The sequence below is a fragment of the Cannabis sativa genome, chromosome 4 (assembly GCF_029168945.1).
Source record: "Cannabis sativa cultivar Pink pepper isolate KNU-18-1 chromosome 4, ASM2916894v1, whole genome shotgun sequence".
Lineage (NCBI taxonomy): Eukaryota > Viridiplantae > Streptophyta > Magnoliopsida > Rosales > Cannabaceae > Cannabis > Cannabis sativa.
Genome location: NC_083604.1, coordinates 64,300,115 through 64,323,058, shown reverse-complemented (window position 1 = coordinate 64,323,058; position 22,944 = coordinate 64,300,115).

The window sequence follows — 22,944 nt, the reverse complement described above, 5'->3', positions numbered from 1 at the left end:
TGTAAGTAATTACAAAGAAATATCTCACATTGAGGGAAATCACTTCAAGAGTGATACTCTCTTTTACATCCCTCCACACACACTCACTATGATCTTAGACTCTCTCTCTCTAAACTGAATCTAAAGTATGAGCTTTGGAGATTAGAGATCAAGACTCTCAGTCAGACCTCCTTTTTAGAATAAGTTGGTATTAAAACCAACTATTATAAATTGCAGCAACTTTCTTTAGATTCATCTGAAGAGCAAATAGATGGACATACTGACATGAGAGGTTAAGTGAGTTTGATCCCAATAATTCCACCTGATTAGAATCACTTATAGGACTGAGCATCGGTCGGTTTGGTCGGTTTTTTTCTATATAAAAATCCAAAATTCAGTTCTCAGTCTGGATTGGCGCAATCCGAAAACCGACCGACCAATCCGGAACCTATTTTAAAACTGACCGTTTTGAACCTCAGTTTAGTCGGTTTAAACCGCCCAAACTGAACTTTTTTCAAAAAAAAAAATGATCCAATTTATTCTATAAATACATTATTCTACATTTTACAACTACAAACATACAAATTAATTATTCAAAAACTAATTATCTTATTCTTTTAACTTTAATATTAATAAAATTTAATATATTACTTTTATATATTATTAGTAATCATAATACATGCAAAAAAAACTTAATAAATTAATATATATATATGTAACGTTCCCGCTTCAAGCCTCCATTGGGTCCTTACACCCACGGAATGAATGGCTCTTATACACGAGTACGTCACTCTAGCTGCTTCCTAGACTGACGACTGACCCTACAGACCAACACGAGTGTTTTCAGCATGCTTTGTCCTCACTCGCACGCTTCTTGGGAAAACTTCCCAGGAGGTCACCCATCCTGAAATTGCTCCAGGCCAAGCACGCTTAACTGTGGAGTTCTTTCGAGATGGGCTACCGAAAAACAAGATGCACCTTGTTGACATAGGTAGTACCAATCAATCCATTTAAGCTCTCTTCAACTGTGTAGTCCCATACCTACACAGTCTCAGAATCATCCCACTTGACCTTCCCCAGGCGGTGTGGGATTGCACAACTTACCCGGTATTTCCCCTTACGGATCACGGGACTACTGACTGTCACAATCACCCCCCTTACGGGGTCCGACGTCCTCGTCGACCACACTTCCGGCTGGGTCAAGGCTCTGATACCATTTGTAACGTCCCCGCTTCAAGCCTCCATTGGGTCCTTACACCCACGGAATGAATGGCTCTTATACACGAGTACGTCACTCTAGCTGCTTCCTGGACTGACGACTGACCCTACAGACCAACACGAGTGTTTTCAGCATGCTTTGTCCTCACTCGCACGCTTCTTGGGAAAACTTCCTAGGAGGTCACCCATCCTGAAATTGCTCCAGGCCAAGCACGCTTAACTGTGGAGTTCTTTCGAGATGGGCTACCGAAAAACAAGATGCACCTTGTTGACATAGGTAGTACCAATCAATCCATTTAAGCTCTCTTCAACTGTGTAGTCCCATACCTACACAGTCTTAGAATCATCCCACTTGACCTTCCCCAGGCGGTGTGGGATTGCACAGCTTACCCGATATTTCCCCTTACGGATCACGGGACTACTGACTGTCACAATATATGTATAACGGCCGGTTTCAATTTGAATGGTTTTTTTGGTTCTCTGGATTTTATGCTCACCCCTACTCACTTAATCTCCGATCCAAAAGAAAAAGATGAGGACATTAAATGTCCTGAATGCTTAACAAGTTTAGACAGTGCCTAAACTTGTCTCTAGTTACGCTTTTAGTAAAAATATCTACAGGGTTATTATGTGTGCGTATTTTCTTCACTTGCACCTTCTTGGATGACACAATATCCCTTATGAAGTGTAACTTGATATCCAAGTGCTTTGACCTCTCATGAAACATTAGATTTTTCATGAGATGTAAAGCATTTTGATTGTCACAATAAACTGTGATACCCTCATATTTGAAACCTAACTCCTATGTCAACCTCTTAAGCCATATAGCCTCCTTGATGGCTTTTGTAGTAGCCATGTATTCAACTTTTATAGATGACAAGGCTACTACTTTCTGTAGGTTAGATTTCTAGCTGATGCAGCCCCCAAGAGCAGTGAACACAAACCCTGTTAGGCTCCTTCTAGTGTCTAGGTTTGCTGCAAAATCTGAGTCCACAAAACTAGTGATTTCTTCCTTGTACTGGTTCTCCTTACTAAACACAATACCACTGTCCAAAGTACCTTTCAAGTACCTCATAATCCATTTCAGTGCTTCCCAATGTTCAGGACCAGGGTCTGAAATGTACCTACTTACCACACTCATGGCATGAGCTAAGTCAGGTCTTGAACACATCATGGAGTACATGAGACTCCCAACACAACTTGCATAAGGAACATTGTTCATCTTGGCTCTTTCTGCATCTGGTTTTGGTGACTGAGATGCAAACAATTTGAAGTGTTGAGCAAGTGGTGTTGCAACTGGTTTGCACTTGTCCATGCCAAACTTGTTCAATACTTTTTTTAGGTAGGCAGCTTGAGAATGTACTATCATGCCAGGTCTAGGTCTTTGTATGCCTATCCCAAGAATTCTCTTTGCCTTTCCCAGATCTTTCATCTCAAACTCATCACTGAGTTTCCTTTTTAGCTTGTCAATCTCTTACTTTTTTTTGCTAAAGATTAGTATATCATTAACATAGAGTAGCAAATAGGTTTGATTAATTAAATACACACATGAGTCATACCTGCTTTTAGTGTATCCAATATTCAACATATATGTGTCAAACCTTAAGTTCCATTGTCTAGGTGCCTGCTTGAGGTCATAAAGAGACTTCTTGAGTAAGCATACCTATCTGGATTCCCACTGTCAAAGCCCTCAAGTTGTTGCATATAGATTTCCTCTTCTAACTCACCATGCAAGAAAGTTGTTCTTACATCCATCTGTTCAATCTCTAGGTCCATGCTTGATGTCTTTGCCATCATGGCTCTAATTGAAGCTTGCTTAACCACTGGATAGAAAATCTCATTGTAATTGATGCCTTCTTTCTGAGTGAACCCCTTGGCAACTAACCTTGCCTTGAATTTGGTAGGCTCATTCCCTGAACCTTCTTTATGCTTGAAAAGCCATTTACATCCTACCAGCTTGTAGAATTCTGGTTTCTTCACAACAATCCGGGTTCTATTCTTCCTATGAGACTGCATCTCTTCTTGGATGGCCTGCAGCCATGCTATAACATCTTTACTTCTCATAGCTTCTTCAAAGCTAGTGGGTTCTGAACTGTCAACCTTTTCTGCAATCATAAGTGCATATGCAATAAATTCAGCATAACCAAAACGATCAAGGGATATTGTCTGTCTTCTCTCTCTATCTCTAGCTAATTGATAGCTGCTGAGTTCCTGCTGATCTTCATTGTCTTCCTTTTCTGTTGCCTCAGTTCCATCTAGAACAACATTAGTTGGTGCTGTAGGAGCAACCTGCTCCACCTCAATCTGGACATTCTCATCTAAACCAGCTTCATTGTCTTTGCAAGTACTCTTGGTTTTCATGGCCATTTCATCTTCCTTGAAAATTACATCTCTACTAATCAAGCACTTCTTGAATCCAGGTTCTAACACCACACTCTATATCCCTTAACCCATTCAGGGTAGCCTAGAAACATGCATCTCAATGCTCTAGGTTGCAACTTATCTTGTCTAACATGCACAAATGCAGTACATCCAAACACTTTCAAGTGATCTAAATTTGGGATTTTTCCTGTCCATAACTCTTATGGAGTCTTGAAGTTGTTTGGCACAGATGGTGATCTATTGATTAGGCAACATGCAGTTTTAAGAGCTTCTCCCCCAAAAGGTTATGTGTAAACCATTTCCTAGAAGCATGCACCTAACCTTCTCAATCAAAGTTCTATTCATCCTCTCAGCAACACTATTTTGCTGAGGGGTTTTGATCACAATTCTATGTCTTTTGATTCCCATTGTGTCACACAATCCCCTGAACTCATTTGAGCAGTACTCAAGACCATTGTCAGTTCTTAGTACCTTGATTTTGTTCCCATTCTGGTTTTCTAGTAGCCTTTTCCATGTATCAAAGGTTCCTAGAGCCTCATCTTTCCTTTTTAACAAATACACCTAGACTTTCCTGCTGCAATCATCAAGTATACTCATAAAGTAGTGTGCTCCACCTTTGGTTGGAATCCTAGATGGCCCCCAAAGGTCAGAATGGACATAAGCTAACTTTTCTGTGGTGGTGTGTTTTGCCTTGTTGAACTTCAATCTACAAGCCTTCCCCAAATCACATTCTGTTGGGTTTTGTGCCCTAAATAAAACCCATTACAATCTGATTAGTTACCAATTTAGAATATTAAAGTGATTTATGATTACATGTATGTTACATGTTTATGGTTTAATATATATATTTGATATATGCACAAAATCAGTTAAATCCAGAACCTATAGTCATTCACAATTACAGTATTGTCAATACAGTGGAATGTGATTGTGATTATATGATTCAAAAGACTTGGTCCCTGTTCATCAGTGTTTTGGATTTACACTTATGTGATAATCAGCGATAAATTATACTTACACTTGGAGTAAGTGTTATGTTCTTTCCAGGACATTGGTAAAGTATACTAGTTTCGAATGTATGGAGTATACATTGGACTGGACTGATATTGAACTTGGTCAAAGATAGAGTAAACTTACCGTTGTATCTTTCCAAGTCAATATTAGAAGTTGATCTTAGATTAAGAGAATCTAAATCCTGATATGCTTAGGCTCAATCTCATGAGAGCTATTCATGTTCTTTGATTTATTAATTAAGCCTACTTTTGGATTAGGGTGGTACGTATATTTTGGGAACATGATAGCATAACTGAGTGGGAGTGCTGAACATAAATATGGAATCTATAGCTTCTACTGGTGTATAGAAGTAAAGTGATGATTCCCTTCGAGCTTAGTTAAATAGAAGTAAATGGATGAGCTCTTGTTTCAGTGACTATATATTAGACCATTAAAACATCATTTACAGGTAACTAAGTGTTTTAAGGGGCAAAATACATTGAGGGGTGTAAACGGTAAATTTGTCCCATCTCGATGTAAATTATCTATATAGAGGATCTCTTATCACATTGAGATTATAACAATGGTTAAATGAGATAGCATATTGATATCGTGAAACATATAATATGCTCTGTATAAGTCTGAGAGTGCAATTCCAAGTTCTAAGAGTGGATTCAACAAGGAATTAATAAGTTAGGGATTTACTTGGTAAATCGGTTCAACTTATTGGAAGCTCAGCATATAGATCCATGGTCCCCATTCTAGTTGAGACTATACTGTTTGTAAGACTCTATAATTGATTTATGATTAATCAATTATAATTCTAAAAGTTAGACTATGTCTAATTTGTGAATTCTCACAGTTTAAGAATGAAATTGTAAATAGAAGGGTTTCTAGGTTTAATTATTAATTAAGAGACTTTGTATGTCTAATTAATAATTATATTAAATGACAATATTATTTAACAATCTATTTTAGTTATTAAATAATTAGTTTTGGCATTTAAATGATTAGAATTGGAAAAATGGCATTTTTGGAGAAATAGAAATAAAATTGAGGAAAGTGCAAAATCTAAGTGAGGCCCATATTCCACCATGGCCGGCCACATGCTTGCATGTTTCCCAATTATTATTTTTAATTTTAATTGTCATGTAATTGCTAATCAAAGCCTAACAAAAATAGAAAAGTGGTGGATCATACTAAATAAGGCAGTTAATCAATTACACAGTAAAAGAGGAAATTGCTTATTTGGAAAGTTGTGCTCTCCCTTTTCCCTATATATAGCAGCCCTTGTTCTCTTCTCTTGTATGCTGAATAACCCACGAAAATAAGAGAGAAAAGAAGAGAGAATTTCGAAATCCTTGTGAGAGAGAAGTGCCCACACACATCACTCAGTACCTCAATCATAGTTTGGAAGACTGTGAAGGATCACATCCAACTGAAGGAGAATCGGACTCAGATCTTGATTATACTCTGCTACAGACAGGAATCAAGGGTTATAGATCTGAGTGGAAGGAGACACTTAATTCCGCTACCATCACTGTAAGTTATTCTTAACTTTTATGTGTTTTGTTCATCATTTTAGAAGTTCATATTTAGGTTGTTAAATCAACATACTTGTGAGTAAATCTAAGATCCTGGTAAAATTAATTCCAACAACTGGCACCAGAGCCATGGTAATTGATTTGCTTGCAAGAAATTTGGACTTAAAACGATTTGTTTGTGATTTGGATGGTTTCATGATGTGTCATATTGATGTTTGATTGATGTTTGTGAATTCTAAGAAAAATAATTGATTATCTGTATCTGAAATTATTTTTATTGGATAGTATGGAAAATTCAAAGCAAATTATTTTTTTACAGAACTCGATTTCGATTTAATTTGAATTAGTTATGAATTTTTGAAAATCGGAAAAAATCGAGGTGGTGAGCACCTTCCCTACGCGCGCAGAAATCATGCAAAGGGACCCTTGCGCCGAGTTTACTCGACAATTCCCCACTCCTGCGCGCGCGGACAGTGTGTTTTGCATACGGTCCGCACCACCTGCCTTATTTTTTCGTTTTCTTTGATTTTTCAGGCTATTTCATGGAATTAACTTCCAATTTTTTGTGTAGTTTTGTATTTTGATTTTTGTTTTTCAATTTTCAAATATAATTATCAGAAATAAATTAATTTTATTTTAAAATTAATTTTAGATATTAGTGTAATTTGAATTTGAAAATAGGTTAAAATCAAGTATTGCTTACCGCTTTTCTTATTTCTTTTAAATTTTGATTATTTTATCTTATTTTTAAATATAAGGTTAGAAATTAATTTTTTTTTATAAAAATATTTTTTTAGTAAATTGACCTTATTTAGAATAAGATTACTATAATCGTGGTATTTTAAAAGAGGAAATAAGATATTTTTTTTTGTTAACTTTTTAAATTTTGTTATTTTTTTACTTAAATTAAATTATAAAATCAGAAAAGGGTATGTATTTACCATTTTCTATTTTATTGAACATTTAATTTATTAAATAACGTGAAATTTAAAAGGAAAGTTAGCAAATTTATTTTGAAATGATATTTAGGTTACTCAAAACCTAATTTTTCAAAATTGTAGGTTTATTTTTAAATATTTTTTTTATTTCATTCTTTAAAAACCGAAATTTATTTATTTTTAATTAAATTTCGAAATAAAGTTTAATATTTAAAATTAAATAAAGCCTACTTCCAACTATCCAAATCTAACTTGTTGCAGGAGTATGTGTTTTAGATTGTTTGTAAGTTTTCTAAAACCTATTATTGCTTGATCTAAATTGCCATGGTTAACTTGTTGACAGATCCAATGATCTGATTTTAACCCATGGTTCAATTGATGATAGATCAAGTAAATAATTTGTAACAGGTAAATTTTACATTCTTCTTTCATCTGTGTATGACCTAGTAACATGATAGGGTCCAACCAAATCTGTGTGCCTGTGTGAGCCTACATGTTTAATTTCTATTATAGACACATATAGGTTGTTGTTGCTAAATAAAATGTCATAACTTGATAGATTTTATTTAAGCTCATTTAGTTAATGGGTCTATTCAATTAATAACAGTTGTTCATTTTAAGGTTAAATTCCTCTCTTTTGGGCCTTGTGTGAGAGTTGGGAGCCTAACAAGTGGGTACGACATACTGGACCCAACCCCCCCTCACATGAGCAACCCTAATTGTGAAGGCCCATTTGCCTGATTTGGATAACTGTGCTAGGTTAATTAAACTAATTTGACGTAATAAAATTGAATAGCAACATAATTAATTTCTTCGAAATTAATTTAAGAAAAACATAGTTTGTAGAATATTATTTTCTAGATAAACTATTTGTATTTTTCTTGTATTTAATTAAATAAAGAATTTTAACTAACTAGATTCTTTCTGAAACTTATTTTTATTATTTCATTAAATATTCCTATTTAAGTTATAATTTAGTTATTACTAATTTTCCCTTTTAACTTGAATTTGAATATCTTTTGAATTTAATATTAAGTTGAGGAATTCTAGGAATTAGTTATTGAAGATTCTTAAAAGATATTTTTAAGTTGGTTTTAAACTTAAAATGGAATATCTTTAAATTAGGTAGTTACTACTTAATTTTGATATTTAATTAAATTTTATTTGAAAAATTTTAAGTTGTAAATTATAGATTCTTTCTATAATTACTTAATTCAGATATTTTCCAAATCTTGAAAAGATACTTAGTTAAATTGAGATATTTTCTAGGTAATTATTTCTATACTAATTATAATTTCTAATATAGGAAAATATCATTGATTATGGTAATTAATTGTTTAATTTCGGTACAATTCAAGTTAAGAATATTTTTCCTAGTATTAAACTGGAAATTAATAATTAAGCTTTCTCTACACTTAATTATTTATTTTCTGAATTTAAATACATTTAACTAAATTGAAAACTAAATATTTAAGTTGATTTTCATAATGATACTTAAATATTGTTATTTTCATGATATTTAATTAAAAAGAAAATTATTTTAAGTTGAGTATTTCCATAACAACTTAAATTTGAATAATTTTCAAATTATTTTTTTTACTTTATTAATCATTTTTCAAAATTGCATTTGATTATGCAAGATGATTTTGAATTTATCTTGAAAGATAGATTAAAGTTGTAAATTAATTATTTTAATTAATTTTGAATCAACTTAAATCAATGATCTGTTCATTTAATGATTAATTTAAAGTAAAGGAACTAAAATATATTATTAGAAATTGAATTAATTAGTCAAGAAAATCTAGATAGATAGTATTTTTGCTTGAAGTATTTTTTCTAAGTAAAGTTTGATTTATTTTAATGTATTTCGAAAATTATATATTTTTGGAAATACAATATATATATATTTGTAGAAAATTTTAATTTGAGTTGTAAATTAATTTAAATTAATACAACTTAAATTAAGTAATTTTCTTAATATTTATAGGAAAATTAATACTAAGATGGAAATAATTCATTTTATTTTCTTCACCATCTGAATTTAATTTTATAAATATTAAATTAAATTTTATTCTAATTTTTATTCTAAATTTAAAATTTAATAAATATATATAGATTTAAAATAAATAAATAATAGAAGAAAATACATTTTAAATAATGAGCTTTATTATTATTAAGATATTCGATCTCCATTGTTGGTTTTACATAGCTATTGTTTTAGTGAGTAATCCTCCCTAATGGAGGAACGTTCATTAGCAAGTTAGCGCCGTTTAATCTCGAAAGATAAGTATATTTGTAAGTTTTTTTATATTAGTATTGATCACCCTAATGGTGGCAACTGTATAAGACTTACAAACGTATGAAACAATGGTGGAAGCTCATGAAATAAGAATGACCTTGACTCTCGCCTAAACGGGACAACGTCGGATTCTCTTTTCGATCGAATAAAAGGTTGCTAGAATGTTTGTCATTTTAGATGAGCTGACAACACTATTCAATGGATGATAGCTTTGACTCTCGCCTAAACGGGACACTGATATCAGTTTGTTGAAAACCTTGGAAATTATTTAGGATTGCATTTTTTAGTATTTTCTCTAGTCATTCCTACTTGCTATGTGCTAATAATTTCTGAATAAGATTTTGTGTTAAACCATAATTGATATATATTTATTATCTTGTAGTATCCTGAATTGCAATGTCGAATCCCATGTTATCACTGTTGACTGAAAATAAGCTAAATGGAGCTAACTTCCCGAAATAGAGAGAGAACATTAATATTGCTCTCATAGGTGAAAGTGCCCTGTTTGTGTTGACTGGCCTGTCTCCTGAGCAGCCAGGTGACAATGCAACCAAAGCTGTTAAAGAGAAGTTCGAGCGTTGGCAAAATGCTAACAATAAAGCTCGTTACTTCATGCTTTCCAGCATGGTTGACACCTTGAAAACAAGGTTTGCTAACACTGTCACGGCTGCAGAAATCATGACGCAGTTAACTGAGCTATTCGGTATGGCATCTATCCAGTCTCGCTTTGACGGGACTAAGAAATTCATTAACGCACGGATGGAACCCCATCAGAATGTGCGTGATCACCTTCTCCAGATGGCTAGTTATTTTCAAGAAGCCCAGAATCATGGTGCTGAAATGGATCAGACTACTCAAGTAAGTCTCATCTTGAATAGTCTGACTCCAGACTTTCTGCCCTATACATCAAATTATGTCATGAATAAGAAGGAACAAGACTTTCATACTGTAGTCAATGACCTTCAAACATATGAAAATTTGATTGGAGGTCCCAAGAAAAGAGGGAATAAACCTCAGAATTCTAGAAATGGTAATAAGACGAAATCCTGAGGCACACATTGCTTCTACTTCCAAATCCAATCATAAGAAGAAGTGGAAAAATGCCAAGAAGCGAGCTCAAGCTGCGAAAGCAGCTAAGAACAAAAAGGCTGGAGCTTCTGGTGATACACCAAAAGGAAAATGTTTCTACTGCAATGAGAAAGGCAATTGGAAATCCCAATGTCCTAAGCTTCTTGCAAAGAAACAAGGTATTTCTTTATAAACTGATGTGTTTTAGTGAATTATTATCCATTTGGATTATTAATTCTGGACTACTAACCTTGTTTATTATTCTTCTTATAGCTCAAGCTTCTTAAACTCGGATGCTGTCTTAGCGAGTTGGATCTGAAAGCTGGATGGTGGATGGAGGACGTCTATGATAAAGAAGAAGCTCACTTAAATTTTTTTTGAATTAATTGTTTAGTTTTTCAAACAATTTGGATTTCAAGTTTTGGGATTTCATTCCCTGTTCGTTTCTCATAATATTGCAAACAATTTTTTTTTTTGGTTTATAATAAATTTTTTAAAATTAATTGCAATTTATGAGTTGAGCTTCAGTACTTTATCTTATAGATCAATTACCAATTGTTATATTTATTATGTTTGTATGTGTATGTGTTTTTATTATTGATACAAATTCTATAGTTATTTAAACTCTTTACAGAGTTATTGCTACATAAACATTAGAAATTATTTCTATGTTTATGAATAATTGTTAATTCTAAAACAATTATTGAGAATTTATTTAATAAAAAGTTCTTTTGATCTGATAGGGGTGGAGAAAAGTTAAGAATAATATGCAGTTCAACGATCTTTTATATCTAATGAACTGTGGATTATATTCAACTCCACATATTCTCTATCACACTTAGGGAATCATGATCTTTACAACCTTTAGGGGTGGATCATAATCTCTATAAACTTAGGGGTGGACTTTATTCCACAGTACCATTTGTGACACATAACTTAAAAATGGAAAATAATATAAGTTAGCTATTATCAGAATAAATCCTTGATCTTGATTATACGTTCCAGTTTAGATTTACTGTTGTAATAGTTAATGATACCATTTAAGTTCTTTGATAATGTATCACATTACCTTAGTTGAGTGGGAGAATATTAAAATTCATTACCCATCTTCGTTTGGTTGATATTTGTGATAGGAACTTAAGAACACCTCTGATAAAACAAATCTAACCATTCAGATGGATAGAAATAACTTATCAGAATTATGAGAATAAGATAGAAGAATTCTTGCATAGTCTATTCGAATGACTTGAGTCAAGATTTCTAATCCTCATAACATTTTATGGTATCTTGATTTGATTGCTTAATCTCTAGCAAGTATTTTACACTTCAAATACTAGACTGCTATGTTGATGACCTAGTCTTAAAGAAACTTACAGTTTCAGACTAAGAAAATAAGTCACAACGAGATATCCCCAGAAACAATAGTAAAAGGTTAAAAGTTTCTAACCAGACATCTACTATTGAGTGGGAGCCATCTGAGATGTAATCAAATGGGGAACATTAGGGGACAATCAAGAAATATTTATGAAAGTGACCTATGTGATAGATATTAAGGAACTATGCTTTAGTAATCTTTATATCCACACCAACTCATTAAGATTTTGAGATGGTGGTTACTCTGGGGGTGGAGGAATCATTGTAGAAGAGTGTAAAAACCACTCTATAATAAATCAGAGAAGATATAACTTTGTAAATTCGAAATTACCAGAAAGTTATTATAATGAAGAAAATTCTACATTGCATTATCTCAATTCCAAATTTTAAAATTTGAGAAATATGTCTTCTGTTTGTTCAGATGTACTTAATGGGCAGTAAGGATTTCAGTATCCCTTGATGAGTAAAGCATATAGTTAAGGAAGTTTCATAAGTTTTATGAACCTGGTTCCAGATATATGGGTGGATTCAAACATACTACACTTGATCAGAGGATCGAGACGAAAGATTGATTGTAATGCACAACTTGTTTTATGTTAGTGCAAGTGGGAGTTTGTTGGGTTTTGTGCCCTAAATAAAACCCATTACAATCTGATTAGTTATCAATTTAGAATTTTGAAGTGATTTATGATTACATGTATGTTATATGTTTATGGTTTAATATATATATATATATATTTGATATATGCACAAAATCAGTTAAATCCAGAACGTATAGTCATTCACAATTACAATATTGTTAATACAGTGGAATGTGATTGTGATTATATGATTCAAAAGACTTGGTCCCTGTTCATCAGTGTTTTGGATTTACACTTATGTGATAATCAGTGATAAAGTATACTTACACTTGGAGTAAGTGTTATGTTCTTTCCAGGACATTGGTAAAGTATACTAGTTTCGAATGTATGGAGTATACATTGGACTGGACCGATACTGAACTTGGTCAAAGATATTGTAAACTTACCGTTGTATCTTTCCAAGTCAATATCAGAAGTTGATCTTAGATTAAGAGAATCTAAATCCTGATATGCTTAGGCTCAATCTCATGAGTGCTATTCATGTTCTTTGATTTATTAGTTAAGCCTACTTTTGGGTCAGGGTGATACGTATATTTTGGGAACATGATAGCATAACTGAGTGGGAGTGCTGAACATAAATATGGAATCTATAGCTTCTACTGGTGTATAGAAGTAGAGTGATGATTCTCTTCGAGCTTAGTTAAATAGAAGTAAATGGATGAGCTCTTGTTTCAGTGACTATATATTAGATCACTAAAACATCATTTACAGGTAACCAAGTGTTTTAAGGGGCAAAATACATTGAGGGGTGTAAACGGTAAATTTGTCCCATCTCGATGTAAATCATCTATATAGAGGATCTCTTAATCACATTGAGATTATAACAATAGTTAAATGAGATAGCATATTGATATCGTGAAACATATAATATGCTCTGTATAAGTCTGAGAGTGCAATTCCAAGTTCTAAGAGTGGATTCAACAAGGAATTAATAAGTTAGGGATTTACTTGGTAAATCGGTTCAACTTATTGGAAGCTCAGCATATAGATCCATGGTCCCCATTCTAGTTGAGACTATACTGTTTGTAAGACTCTATAATTGATTTATGATTAATCAATTATAATTCTAAAAGTTAGACTATGTCTAATTTGTGAATTCTCACAGTTTAAGGATGAAATTGTAAATAGAAGGGTTTCTAGGTTTAATTATTAATTAAGAGACTTTGTATGTCTAATTAATAATTATATTAAATGACAATATTATTTAATAATCTATTTTAGTTACTAAATAATTAGTTTTGGCATTTAAATGATTAGAATTGGAAAAATGGCATTTTTGGAGAAATAGAAATAAAATTAAGGAAACTGCAAAATCCAAGTGAGGCCCATATTCCACCATGGCCGGCCACATGCTTGCATGTTTCCCAATTATTATTTTCAATTTTAATTGCCATGTAATTGCTAATCAAAGCCTAATAAAAATAGGAAAGTGGTGGATCACACTAAATAAGGCAGTTAATCAATTACACAGTAAAAGAGAAAATTGCTTATTTGGAAAGTTGTGCTCTCCCTTTTCCCTATATATAGCAGCCCTTGTTCTCTTCTCTTGTATGCTGAATAACCCACGAAAATAAGAGAGAAAAGAAGAGAGAATTTCGAAATCCTTGTGAGAGAGAAGTGCCCACACACATCACTCAGTACCTCAATCATAGTTTGGAAGACTGTGAAGGATCACATCCAACTGAAGGAGAATCGGACTCAGATCTGTATTATACTCTGCTACAGACAGGAATCAAGGGTTAGAGATTTGAGTGGAAGGAGACACTTAATTTCGCTGCCATCACTGTAAGTTATTCTTAACTTTTATGTGTTTTGTTCATCGTTTTAGAAGTTCATATTTAGGTTGTTAAATCAACATACTTGTGAGTAGATCTAAGATCCTGGTAAAATTAATTCCAACACATTCATCACAGAATTCAAGTCTTTTTGTTAGCTTCTCTTTGAACAGTCCTTGCCTGTTCATTTCCTCAAGTCCTCTCTGACTCACATGCCCCAATCTGAGGTGCCATAGCCTTGTTTGACTGTGTTTTGTTGAGTCTAAAACGTGTGCTGCACAAACTGATATTGTCTTTCCGTCCAAAAAATACAATCCATTACTCAACCTTTCTCTCAACACAGTGTCTGTGCCTTGTGCAATTTTCATTACACCTTCCTCAACTTTGACAACATACCCGAATTTATCAAACATCCCAATAGAGAAAAGATTTCTTTTGAGATCTGGAACATACCTGACCTGCTGCAAGGTCAACATGGCTTCATCATGATTGTTCCCACACCTGATCTCACACGCTTTGTTGTTCCCAAGAATAACTGTGCCCCCGTGACTCTCTATAAGAGTCCTAAACAGTCCTTTGTTTGGTGTCATATGAAATGAACACCCTTAATCTAGAATCTAATCTCCACCTGAATTTGATCTAGACATCACAAGAACATCAAATGACACTGTAAGAGCATCAGACGACCCATAGCCATCAGCTACATCAGCAACTCCTTGCTTTCTAGACTTCTGATGATTTTCCCTCTTCAGTTTAGCCTTCAAAGCCAAACACTCATCTCTAAAGTGGCCCTCCTTCTTGCAATAATAACATTGCTTTCCTGCATCTCTATTAGAGCTTGGCCCTCCTGTGGAGTTTCTAGAATTGGATCTTGAATGGTTACCTTTGTAGCCATTTGAGTTCTGATTTCCCTTGTACTCCCTCTTGGGGAATTTTCCCTTAACAATGAGTAATCCTTCCCCATTGATCTCATCTTTCTCATCTTTCTCCTTCTGAATTTCTTTAGAATACAATGCAGCCTTAACCTCTGTCATAGTCAGAGTTTCTTTGCCATACAAGATCATATCAATAAAGTGCTCTTACATCTTGGGAAGTGAACTCAACAGGATTATAGCCTGGTCTTCATCATCAATTTTCACCCCAAGATTATTCAGATCAAGAATGATTCTGTTAAAATCATCTAGATGTCTTCTCAATTCCTTTGAGTAGTCATCCATTCAAAGTGTGTACAACTTCTTCTTAAGATAAAACTTGTTTGCAAGAGATTTCTTCATGTAGATTGATGCCAACTTGTTCTGAAGACCCAAGGCCTTGTCTTCATCTGAAACTTCCCTCAAAACCTCATCACCAAGACTAAGGAGGATGGCACTATGTGCTTTCGTTTCGATCTCAAGTTTCTTCTTGTTGTCTTCAATTAATTTCATGGCTTCATCATCAAGTGCCTCATAGATCCCTTGGTGAACTAGAAAGGCCTTCATTTTGATTCTCCATAAGCTGAAATCATTCAAACCATTGAACTTGTCCACCTCAAACCTTGCTGAAGCCATTAAAACCAGTTCTTGATTGCTTGAATATGGTTCTTGAAAGTTCGAGTTTGATTCTTGAAATGTTGAAGATGAGTCTTGATCAGTTGAATGTGATTCTTGAACTCTAAACCCTTAGCTCTGATACCATTTGTGGTGAATCCTCACCCTCAAAACAAGTTGTTACAGCAGTAACAATGTCCAAGAAACACAAATTAAAACTAAAACCAATCACAAAATCAAAACTTGAACTTAATTGAAAATAAGACAAAGAAAACTTAATTCAATAATGAATGAATGGTGGATCTTTATTGAATAGGAATAGCCAGTAGTACACAATAGAATTAGCCCAAGATTACAACTCAACACAGTAAGTAATTACAAAGAAATGTCTCACATTGAGGGAAATCACATCAAGAGTGATACTCCCTTTTGCCTAGAAACTCAAGATCATTCTTCTATGGAATTGACACGTGGATCCAATCCTCAAGGAATGTGGATGAGCTGTTAATTAATGACTCTCCAAGAGTTGACCTCCACTACTACAAAAAGAGATATTTTCTTCAGTTTTTAAGTGATATATATAGTTTTTGTGTCGGTATACAAAAATGATGTACATGTCATAGTCGCAAATAACAATTCTCTTCATTTTGAAACTGACATAAAATGTACAATGTTTTTTATAATATTATGCGTCAATTTGGAAATGACACAAAATTATTTGTGCCATTTGAAAACCGACACTAAAAACTTTTACCGTCAGTTTATAAATAACGCATAAGTTGTTGAATTTTTTTTACCTATTGTGTCGTGTGGTGAGTCCTCACCCTCAAAACAAGTTGTTACAGAAGTAACAATGTCTAAGAAACACAAATCAAAACTAAAACCAATCAGAAAATCAAAACTTGAACTTAATTGAAAATAAGACCAAAAAAACTTAACTTAATAATGAATGAATGGTGGATCTTTATTGAATAGGAATAGCCAGTAGTACACAGTAGAATGAGCCTAAGATTACAACTCAACACAGTAAGTAATTACAAAGAAATATCTCACAATGAGGGAAATCACTTCAAGAGTGATACTCCCTTTTACATCCCTCTGCACACACTCACTATGATCTTGGACTCTCTCTCTCACTCTAAACTAAATCTAATGTATGAGCTTCGGAGATTAGAGATCAAAACTCTCAGTCAGACCTCCTTTTTAGAATAGAGGAACCCCTATTTATAGTTGCTGGTGGGTCCCCTTTAAGTTGGTATTAAAGCCAACTATTATAAAGTGCAGCAGCTTTCTTCAGATTCATCTGATGAGCAAATAGATGGACATACTGACTTGAGAGGTTAAGTGAGTTTAATCCCAACATGTAGGTAATAAAAAATTGTAGATTTCTATACAATTTCTCTACTTGCATTTTCAAATTTTAGAATGATTTTATATAATAGTAAATACATGATCAATTAGATCTTAAGCAACTCATTTTTTGAATACCAAGAATCCTCAATAAAACAATTCATTCATCTTTAGATGATAAGGATAGTTAAATGATGCATGACACTCAACAAAAAAAAAAAACAAAAAATGAAATACAACAGTACTAACACCACAACAAAGAAATAAATAATGACATATAACACCTATTTCCTTTCCCACAATGGCACGTTAAAGAAATAATACTTAAACTTGAAGGACAAACAATCAAACAAGGGAATTAAGTTAAAAGATTATTAGTATATTTATTGTAGCAAAGGGAAATTGATATGTCAAGTATGTTGTGCTTTTGACAGCAATTGTCCATCCAAAGCAACCCCATCTAAGAATAATTATCAGCAAGAGATGTGATCATAGAAAAGTAAACAATTAAAGATACATCGGATCCTTTTCTAATTACCTTCCAGTCCTTAAAGTCAAATTTGAAAACAAAATGGCTATAAACGTACAACCTCGCCTGAAGCAACTGCATTGGCAGCAGGTGCATTTCTGTTAGAGATTTATTACAATAGAAGAAAATCAAGACATTACAACACTATTAATACAATACAAGGACCAACAAAGAGATTAAATAATTATTACAGCAATATGTATACACTATATAGATTGCATATATATATATGAAAGGTAGAAGAAAAAGAGACAACAACATATCTATGACATTTACGATTAGGTCATATAGGCTATGACAGACTTCACAAGTTAACTAAAGATGGTTCATTGAAAAATATCATCTTGGGTGAATTACCAATTTGTGAATCTTGCCTAGAAGGAAAAATGACTAAGCGGTCTTTCTCTGCAAAGGGAGAGTGTGCCAAAGAACCTCTAGGGTTAGTGCATTCACATGTCTGTGGACCTCTAAATGTAAAAGCCAGAGGAGATTATGAGTACTTTGTCACTTTCATTGACGATTTCTCTAGATATAGTTTTCTTTATCTAATGCAAAAGAAACCTGAAACGTTTGAGAGGTTTCAAGGATTTCATGTTTTGGCTCAAAACTAATTAGGTAAAACATTAAAGATCTTGCGAACTGATAGGGGTGGAGAGTATATAGATATACAGTTCAAAGATCATTTAATTGAACTTGGAATTGAACCGCAATATATACTGCCCCTAGCACTCCACAACAAAATGGAGTTGCAGAAAGAAGAAATCGCACACTTTTGGAAATGGTTAGGTCTATGCTGAGTTATTCAACCCTGTCAACGTCCTTCTATGGATATGCTATTCAAATGGCTAATGACAAGTTAAATGTTGTTCCTTCTAAATCAGTCCCTAAGGCACCCGTAGAACTATGGAATGGTCGTATACCTAGTTTACGCTATTATAGAATCTGGGGGTGCCTTGCTCATGTCCTAAGAAAGAAATAAGGAAAACTAGAAGCGCGAACTGAGGTTTGCATGTTTGTTGGAAATTCTAAGGAGATAGGGGTGGACTATTTTATAGTCACAAGGATAATAAAGTGTTTATTTCTACAAACGCCACTTTCCTTAAAGAAGACTATATAAAGAACTTCAAGCCGCAAAGTAAAGTATTGTTAGAGGAAATGCTTTCAGAAATAACTCTTTCTAATGTTCTATCCTCTTCTACTCAAGTAGAGGATAATCCCACTCTCTTGGTTGAACCAACGCAAGTTGTTTCAATTGTGAAATCTACCACAAATGTCGTGGTTCAGAAGGTCACGACTCCTCGTCGTAGTGGGAGGGTTTCTACAAAACTAACTCGTTATGGCTTGGATGGTGAAATCAATATGGTTGGTTGTGACGGTATTGATGACAATCCATTAACCTATAAACAAGCAATGGCAAGTCCCAAACAGAAACAATGGTCAGCCGACATGGATTCAGAAATGGATTCCATGAAAAAGAACAAACTTTGGGAATATGTAGACGCACCTGATGATAATCATCCAATCAGATGTAAGTGGGTCTACAAGAAGAAAAGAGGTGCTGGTGGCGAACTCGAAACTTTTAAAGCTAGACTGGTCGCAAAAGGTTATACCCAAAGAGAAGGTGTGGATTATGAGGATACTTTTAGTCCGGTTGCCATGCTCAAATCCATCAGAATTATTCTCTCCATAGCTTTTGCTTTTGATTATGAAATCTGGCAAATGGATGTCAAGATAGCTTTCCTTAATGGAATTCTTGAAGAACTCATCTATATGGAGCAACCAAAAAGCTATGAGCTTTCAGGGCAAGAAGAGAAAGTTTGCAAACTCAATAGGTCTATTTATGGACTTAAGCAAGCTTCTCGCTCTTGGAATAAAAGGTTTGATGAAATAATCAAGACCTACCGCTTTCACTAAAACGATGATGAACCTTATGTTTACCAACTCAAGGATAATAAAGTGGTAGTATTCCTGGTCCTTTATGTTGATGACATTTTGATTATTGGCAACAATATCAAGAAAATGACTGACATCAAAGAATGGCTTGACACTCAATTTGAAATGAAGGATTCGGGTGAAGCTGCTTATGTTCTTGGTATTCAGATCATTAAAAACCGGAAGAACAGATCCCTTGCTCTCTCCCAAACAGCTTACATTGATAAGGTGTTAGAGAGATTCTCAATGACAAATACCAAAGGGGCATTGATGCCTTCTAGACCTGGTATCCACCTATCTAAGGAACAGTCTCCCACTGATGCTCAAGAGGTAGAGGACATGAGAAGGGTTCCTTATGCTTCAACAGTTGAAAGTCTAATGTATATGCAATGTTATGCACTAGACCTAGCATTTTTCTATGCAGTAAGAATTGTGAGCAGGTATCAGACAAATCCAGGAGAGGAACATTGGCAACTACAGTTAAGCATATTCTGAAGTACTTGAAAAGTACAATGCATTATGTGTTAGTCTACAAGGGTGGTGCTTTAAATCCCAAAAACCGACTCAAATTTCTAGGCTTATCTTGATGACAGGAAGTCTACATCTAGAATGCTATTTACTCTTGGGGGTGGAGCAGTTGTTTGGAGAAGTGCTAAGCAAACTGGAATGTAAGACTCTACCATGGAAGCCGAATACATAGTTGCCGCCGAGGCTGCTAAGGAACTTGTCTAGCTTAGAAAGTTCTTCTCATGACTTGGTGTTGTTCCTGGAATGGAAAACCATTGGTTTTACTTTGTGATAATATTGGAGTTATAGCTAACAATAAAGAGCCTCGAAGCCACAAGAGAAGCAAAAACATAGAGAGGAAATATCGTATCATCAGGGAATATGTGGCAAGAGGGGTTGTATTGGTGGAGAAAATGGATACAAAAGACAACTTAGCTTATTTATTCACCAAAGTTTTGACTGTAACTACATTTGAAAAGCACAGACTGAATTTAAGATTAATTGAAATGTACTGATAGATTTATATTAGTGCAAGTGGGAGTTTGTTGGGCTTTGTGCCATAAATAAAACTCTATTTCAATGTTATCTTTTCTATTCAATTATCAATAAAGAAACAAATTTATTTTCATTACTTATTTAGTGTGTTATTTGGTTTATGTGATCATTTATTTGTTTATTTGATTTATAAATTCATCCAAATCCTTATCACATTGATATTCTTATTTATTGTGTTGTCAACACAGTGGAAAGTAATCAAGATTGTGTAATTAAATGTATTTCTATGATTTATTAGTACATAGGATTTAACTAATAGGATAATCTACAATGTAGTTTACTTGCACCTTGGATAAGTGTTATGTCCTTTCCAGGACATTGGTTAAAGTAAGCTTGGGTTGGATATATGGAGTATGCATCAAAAGAGACCGATATTGAACTCCAATCAGATCTGATAAACTTACCGTAATATTTATTCAATTCGATATCACCTAGTTGATCTTAGATCAAATGATCTCAATCTTGAGATGGTTAGGTTCTGTTCGTTAAAGTCGACCAAATGGTTCTTCTCGTGACATATAGGTTAAGGGCATGGTAGTTTAATTGAGTGGGAGCGCTAATTATAGATACGGAATCTATAGCTTCTATCCGCATATAGAAGTTAAACGATGATTTCCTTCAAGCTTGGCTTAACAGAGATGAATGGTTGAGTACTCATTTCAGTGATTATAATAGTTCACTGGAATATCATTTATAGGTAGCTAAGTCTTTTAAGGATAAAATACATTGAAGGGTGTAACGGTAAATTAGTCCCTACTAAGTGTAAATCATCTATAGAGGATCACTGATTATTAAGATAATAGCAAATGGATAATCTCATAGCGTATCTATATCGTGGAACATATAGAGCATTATATATAATTGAGAGTGCAATTCTAAATCTATAGTGGTGCAAGGAGGAATTAATAAGTTAGAGAATTTACTTGGTAATAAATTCTAGATCTGCTAATAGGAAGCTCGGTTATATAGGCCCATGGTCCCATACTAGCTGAGAAAAACTACTTGTAAGACTCTGTTAATTGATTTTAATTAATCAATTATAATTCTAAAATTAGACTATATCTTGTTTATGAATTTCACTAAGTTCTTGCTTGATTGTGAAGTAATAGAATTTTAAGGTTTATTTGTTAATTAAGAGACTTTATGGAGTCTAATTAATAAATAATATAAATGATATTTTATTCGATAATTAATTTTAATTATTAAATAAATAGTTTTGGCATTTATAGGATTGAAATTGCGAAAAGTGGTATTTGTAAAAAAAATAGATAAATGGTTGAGAAAAATAGTAAAAATCTAACTAGTGATGGACCCACATAGGGGCCGGCCACTAAGTCTTATTTTTGCTATTATTTTATCATTTTTTTATTCCAAATAATTCAATCTTAACCCTAAGTAAATTAGTATAAAAAGAAAAGAAAGGTCTCATTATTCAACTAATGTTGCTAATGCTTTTAAACCTAGTTTTCATTCTATTAGACAGCTAGTGTTTTGAGACTTTTTCTTCTTCTTTTCTCTCTACTATTTCAAAATTCTTAGTGTTCTTCACCATCAAAATTCGAGCCTTAGTGATTGAGTTGATGCCCACCTATAGCAAGTTAGTCCTCAATCATAATGTGTAAGACTGTGAAGAATCCAAACAACTGAAGGAGTATCGGGCTCAGATCTTGATTATACTCTGTTACAGAAAGGATACACGGGTTAGAGATCTGAGCGGAAGGAGTCATTTAATTCTGCTGCAACCAATGTAAGGTTTCGCATACCTTTTATGTGTTTATTTTATATCATTTTAGAAGTTCATATTTAAGATGTTAAAAACATACTTGTTTGTAAATCTAGGTCCTGATAAAATATATTCCAACACCAAAAACCTAAACTCTAGCCATGGTGCGCCCAGATCGACTAGATTTCAATCTGGGGGCCCATTAGGGCTTCCTTGTGCTTGGGTGTCGTTTCTCGTAGACTTATCTCCAAAGTTTGAAACTTGGCTGGGGCGTGTCTCTCATGTATCTTATGACAATGGCTAAGCATAATTGCCCATAAGAAGTTGGTAGGAACCAAAACTAATGCGAGTTGGCGCACATATGTCAACTTAGGCACCTAGAACTGATGTTAGACCTAGGTTGAGAAAGGCTTAAGAGAAGCCATGAGAGTATATTTAATACTTACCTAAACTAGACATTCAGATACTAGCTCTCAAACAAGAAGCTGTGAGTTCTTACTCAACTCCCAGTGCATTAAGAAAAGGAAACTACAAACTAAAAGAAGGAGATACATTCTAGCCTACATTCGACTAGTAGATGTAGACCAGAAGACGATAATTTACATCGTTCG